We start from the raw sequence: 6,456 nt of genomic DNA, 5'->3' as shown, positions 1-6,456 counted from the left end.
AAACTGTCATTATAGTTCTTGTTATTGTTACTGGTATTGCAAAGTGAAAACAAGAGCCTTGCCCTCTGTGAACTTATAGTCTCCTAGGGGTGACAAGTAAGTAAAGGACAAAGGCTCCCGCCCCCAAGTAGGGGGGTATGGCTCGAGCCCCACCATTCCTGTTTTAACATTTTCTTCTCTTTCACGCTCTCAACCTAGAGATGTCCTAGAAGTGACTTGGGGGCTCTTTCTTCCCCACTGTTGGCGGCGGTACTCAGCAGCCCTCAAAGCTGATGGGATAATGGTTCGACCAGACAGGCACCAGCCCACTGCCAGGAGGGCCGGTCCTTCCCCCCATGCTTCCTCAGCGGGGCACTGGCCCTTGGCTGACGCTCGGGTGCGCTGGTCGTGTGCCTGCCTTAATCCCATGCAGGGCAAACAATAATTACACCAGGCAGCTTGGCCCAGGCACTCAGGCGCGCAGAATGGGCACTTGTGTGGAATCAGCTCCGAAATGATACGCACGGCTTTTTCTTTCTTTCTTTTTTCTCCCTGACAACATTGTGACTAATGGCTTTACTTTTGGAGTTTCTGGATCATTGAATCAATTTTAGGGTCATTAGTGAGGGGGGAACAGGCCTTCTCCATCTCAAACTGTCTGTCCCCAGAATCCTTTTCTCTCCAGTCCTCCCCATGGCTGTCACGATCGACATGAGTAGCCCCGACGCGGGTGTCATGCCATTTGGTTTGCACAGTCTCCACGGGCCAAACAAATAAACAACGGCAGCAGCAAGGTCCAGGTCATTCCAGCATGAAAGCTTGGCACTGTAATGGACACGTCAGTCACTTTGTCGGCCCGGTCTGGGTGGCCCCCCACGTCCTGTTCTCCATCCCCGCCAAGCAGGCAGTGAACCAAAGGATGTCACTTTCCAGCCTTCGCTGGTTCAAGCTGGAGTCATCCCTGACACAGTTCCAACCAACCCGCTGGCTGGCCAGCCATCAAACATACTCTGCCTGGCATCTGGATTAAGAGACACAGCCATGCTAATCAAGGATGGGCAACGGAATTGTCATGTCCTGCCCACTCAGCGCTGGTGACCCCTTTGGCTATGTGCATGGCAGCAGGCAAAGAGAAGCAGAAGAGGGGGGCGGATGCTGACAGATAGAAGGAGGAAGAGACTAGGTCTTTAGAGACACTGCCAAAATAATTTCCACTGCCTGTAACTGGGGCCGTAAATTCCCCTGAATGAGGCAAGAATGTTTCACCTGAAAGGCCGTGGAAATTTCCCTAGAACAACCACCTCTTTTACAGATGTGAAAACAAGACCAGAAAAAGAAATTTTGACCAGGGCTATCCAAGGTGTCAATGATGGACAAAGTGTTACCCAATGCGGTTCACTGGCCCGACGCGCAGTGAAGCCAAACAAACAGAAACATCAGAGTTTGGAGCAGGGAGGGGTTTACTGCAGGGCCATGCAAGAATGGGTGGCTCATGCCCCAAAATACCCCGAATGCCCCAAAGAGATTCAGCAAGGCACTTTTAAAGGCAAGGCCGTGGTTGGTCGTTACCAACTTCTTGGTTCAGGAATCCTTTGTCCAGGTAAACCTAAAACAAGACAGATGTTATTCTCTGTTCTGCAACTTTTTATCTCTATGTGAATGGAAAAATGTTATCCCCTTAAAGGTCAGAGCCTTGAGAATGGGCTACCCTGTATATTTCAGGATAGAGGCAACATTCTTAATTCAAAGCAAAAGCAATAAAATACAAAGGTTAAAGTAAAAGAAACAGCTCTAATGCGGAGGCAGATTTGCTCTTCCCTATTACACTAAGACTGGACTGGGTTGTTTCATTTAACATATCAAGCTTGGCTACTAAGGGTTCTGCACCCAATTCCAATATGTGTGTGTGGATTTTTCCACACCAACAAGAAATGCTCCAGCACCAGCAGAGTGTCCTACAATTCAACTCAATTCTGACACTAGCTACCTGGCGATGGCATCAGATTCCACAGGTTAAGGGCTCAGCCCTACAAGACTGCCCCCCTCCCACCCATCTCTGATGCCAATCACAAGTCCAGGTTGTCACCTGTGCTTCTGACCAACAGATTACATATGGGAGGTTCCAACAATGCCCTCCTTGGGTTCAATTAATTTGCTAGAGCAGCTCACAGAATTCAGAGAAACATTTTATTTACTAGATTAATGGTTTATTATAAAAGGATATAACTCAAGAACAGCCAGATGGAAGAGGTGCAGAGGGCGGGGTGTGGGGAAAGGATTCTCTGAGCACCCCTGTCCTCCTGTCAATAGTACTGAGCACTGACTCGACCAAGACACTTTCCACTGTGAGGGGCTGACCTAGTAAAGGGGAGTTTGTTGGTTTGTGTCCCTGGGAAACGCAGAGGCACATCTTAACTGCAGCACAGCTGGATCCTGGACCCAAGGATGCCATCAGGCTCGTCTCTTTCTCTTTGGTTGGATTTATATCCATCCAGCTCTCTTCTCTCATCTGTCAGCTTTGTTCTCAGGAAAGCTCTATTTATGTGGGTCCCAGATGGCCACCAGCAGCTCCTGGTCAAGTTCTTCTCTGTCCAAGTCATTCCAGTGAAAGTCTCGGGATTGAGTGTTATTTGTCCTGGATTAGGTCACATGCCCATCCCTGGACCAGATTCTGTGACTCTGATTGGCCAGCCCAGGGTCATTCACCCACCTCTGTGTCAGAAGGCAGGGGAGCGGGAATTCCAAAGGGGGATTCAGATGGAGTATAGATGGAGGAATGGATTCTGGGCAGGCAGATACTACAGATGTCCACTGTGGTCACCTGCCATGCGCCAGGACGGAGCTCTGAGCTCTACAGCCACAGATCAACCCCTCTTCAAAGCATCCCTAGATTGTATTCATCGTTATTTTCCAGATAAGAAAACTAAAGCTTAGATTGCTTGAGTCTCCTGCCCACGTTTCCACTGCAAGTACAGGGTCAAGCTGGATTCAAACCAAGTCTTATTTCCCAAAATGGACAAAAGTTCCTCAGTGGTGCTGGTGCCTGTGAGCTACTCCACAGCCTTTGGCAGAGTCTGGCTCTCCCAGCACAGAGAAGCTCATACCCTGTGTCTGCTAATGGAAAGCATTAGCACGCGCACACACACACACACACACACACACACACACACACACGCACACAGTTCAACTAAGGTTATTCCAATTTGAGCCATAAGACAATGCCCCCTTTGTGATTCCGATTTATGACTCCAACAGAAATTAAGGACTCACTGTCTTAAGGTCTCCTTCCATCCCTTCAGAGCCAAGGGACCATTTGATGATCTCTGCTCCCTTCATCATCCCCCCTGCAGCCACTTAGTCTGAAGGCAGATCCCTGGTCCTCATAAAGTGAGGCAGAGAACAAAGCAGGGATGAGAAGAGGCAGGAGGGACTGAGCAACAGAGGCCGTGGGCCTGGCTGCTTCTCCATCCTGCTTGTGCCAAGGGCACAGGCTGGGCTACCTGCACAGCCTCGGCCAGGGCACTGCACCTCTCTGTCCCAGGCTTCTCCTGAGTGGAAAGATGGAGGTATCAGGAGCTGCCTCTTGAGTGGCTACGAGGATTAAACGCCCCGATACGCATAGCGTGCTCAGAGGCCAGCGCGTGGTGGGCTCACAATAAACTCAGCTCGGCAATATTGATGCAGAAAACTCAGCCTCTGTGCACCAGTGCCGAGCTGAATCTTAGAGGCAGAGTGTTGGGTGAAGTGGAAAAGAATAGCTGTATTCCTTTGCCAGGCAGAGGGGGGCACAGCAGGCTCGTGCCTCTCAAAACTGTGTCCCAACCCAGGAGGATTTGGTGAGGAGTTTTACAGCAGTGGTTCAAGGGCCGGGTTGCTGATAAGCATCAGGGTCAGTGCAGGGCCTGCACTCCTTTAATCTGGCCTCAGCTGGTCTCCTGAAGAGATTCTCTGGTTCTCGAGGCTGTCAAACTGTGACCTTCTCTGGAATGAAGAATGCTTCATCAAGTAGTTAACATCTTCCATTTGTTGGGGGTTTTAGCTCTGCAGAAGAGCTCAGAGATATTGTTATGTGTACCAGCTGAGATGGAACCAGGGCCCTGCCCCCAAAGCTGTGCTGTTGTTTCTTTGCTCCTCCCTTATCTCTGCACACCCTCCCTTCCCTGATTAACAAGCGTCTGAAAGGCTTCCATGCCCAGGAGCCCAACAGGGTCCTGCTAGTTTCAGTATCATCAGAGATAGGACCAAGAACTGGAGCAGAAGCATGGCCTGGACACACAGACAGGAGGATCCCAGAGAAAGCGGGACCTTGTGGCCACGCAGAGACATTCCAGACCAAGGAATCCTGTTCAATCTCTGGGAGAAGAGATGGACTTGGGGCGACCTGTGCATACAGGCACCCTCTGCATGGAGGTCAGGCCCTCCCAGCACCTCCCCCAGCCCAGAATTTTAGGAGAGCAGCCAAGGAACATGCGGGCTCTGAGAATACCAAGTCCCCCCTCTGACCTTTAAGAAGTAACAGACCCGGTCGGCCGCCGCTGCCACTGCCACCACTGCTCCAGCCTGTTCCATGCGGCCCACGCGGGCCCCACTGCGGCCATGATGATCCACGGCTTCCAGAGCAGCCACCAGGACTTCTCCTTCAGGCCCTGGAAGCTGACGGCATCCAAGACCCACATCATGAAGTCAGAAGATGTGGAGAAGTTAGCTGATGAATTGCATATGCCATCTCTCCCTGAAATGATGTTTGGAAACAACGTTGTAAGAATCCAGCATGGCTCTGGCTTTGGGATTGAGTTCAAAGCTACAGATGCATTAAGATGTGTGAACAACTACCAAGGAATGCTTAAAGTAGCCTGTGCCAAAGGGTGGCAGGAAAGCAGGACAGAGGGTAGCACTCTAAGGAATTTATTAAACCGTAGGATTGGACCTATACACAGATTATAAGGGAACATTACCTGGAGAATCACTTAAGCTAAAGGTTGTACCTACAACAGATCACATAGATACAGAGAAATTGAAAGCCAGAGAACATATTAAGTTTTTTTGAAGAAGTTCTCCTGTTTGAGGATGAACTTCATGATCATGGAGTCTCAAGCCTGGGTGTGAAAATTAGAGTAACGCCTTCTATAGCTTTTTCTTGCTGTTGCGGTTTTTCTTGAGAATTGATGGGGTGCTTATTAGGATGAATGACACAAGACTTTACCATGAGGTATCTATTCTCATTTAATGAAAGTACTAATTGACATTGGGCTTGTTCGTGCTGTTACATTGTCAGTCTGACAGTTTGAAATGCAGTAATGCTTTATATTATATGGCTATTTGTCTAACCTCTAAGATCGGGTGTGTCATATTCACTGTTGACTGCACAGTTATCGAAACATTACATCTTCTTTTCCAAAAGTTCTACAAGTTGAACATGTTTTCCAAAAGACACTCCCTGGTAAAGGGGAGTCTGATGCTTTTTAAAAACCTCTTAAACTTAATCTGTTTAAGAAAACTGTCCCTTAACTCTTACTTTTTTTGTGGTATGTGTTGTTTATGTAATGTCCTGATATTAGAAATACCAATCTCATGGCCTACAGAAATTTGTATTATACAATTATTTTCATGGTTGTTTTAATGTTTGAAAGCTCTGTGCTCCATTTCAAGGAACTGTTAACATACGATGTTTTCAAAAACATAAGTGAAGAAAGTGGGGGGGAGGATTAAATTGAGTCATGAAAATTCTTCTTGTAGCTTTATAGTAGCCTATCCTTTTTGAATGAATTTTTAACATCATATTTGTGATCATATAGAATGACAAATGAGAGAAGAAACCACTAGTATCAGTGGGGGTAATCGTAGTAATAGTTAACCCTCCTAACAACCCTATGAAATAGATGCTATTATTATCTCTGTTTTATAGCTGAGACAAATAAGGCAAAGACAGATTAAGTAACTTGCCCAAGTTATACAGTTAATAGGTGGCAGAACTGGAATTTAAGCCCAGTAAGATGTGATTGGATTGGTATTTTCCTAAATCCTGCACTTTCTTTTTCCTTTGAAATAACATGGTCACTGTGATGGATATTTTTCTTTTTAAAAGTGATAGTAAAGTACTAAAAATAAGCTATACTTTACTCCCTCAGAAAAAAATGAAATCTAAATTTTTAGAAATGCTTATACTTTAACTCAACAATATTGACTTTTTTTTCAGAATTTATCCTCAAAAGATTCTTACGTACAGTAACCCACAAATATTAATCAGGAAGCTGTATAGAGTTGTATATATATAAATAGTCATGGCAATGCTATTGTTTATAATAGCTAAAAGGAAAGAAGGAAGGTGCTATAATGCCCCTTGAATGAGCCTTGATTAAATGGCCATTTATATCTTGTTGGCCTACAATAAATAGACTGCCAGATATTTCTCCAGCAAAGTTGGATTTATTCGGGATCAGCAGAAAATTGCAATTCAGGTCTGCAACCATGGTGGGC

General features: G+C 46.6%; 1 pseudogene; it reads left to right on the top strand.

Moving 5' to 3' along the window:
- Nucleotides 1-4,575: 4,575 nt before the first annotated feature.
- Nucleotides 4,576-5,206, top strand: LOC103087372 (TIP41-like protein pseudogene; annotated as a pseudogene).
- The last annotated feature ends 1,250 nt before the right edge of the window (nt 5,207-6,456 follow it).

The sequence above is a fragment of the Lipotes vexillifer genome, unplaced genomic scaffold (assembly GCF_000442215.2).
Source record: "Lipotes vexillifer unplaced genomic scaffold, Lipotes_vexillifer_v1.1 scaffold3, whole genome shotgun sequence".
Lineage (NCBI taxonomy): Eukaryota > Metazoa > Chordata > Mammalia > Artiodactyla > Lipotidae > Lipotes > Lipotes vexillifer.
Note: the sequence above shows the minus strand (reverse complement) of the source record. Positions and strands in the feature narration are given on the sequence as shown.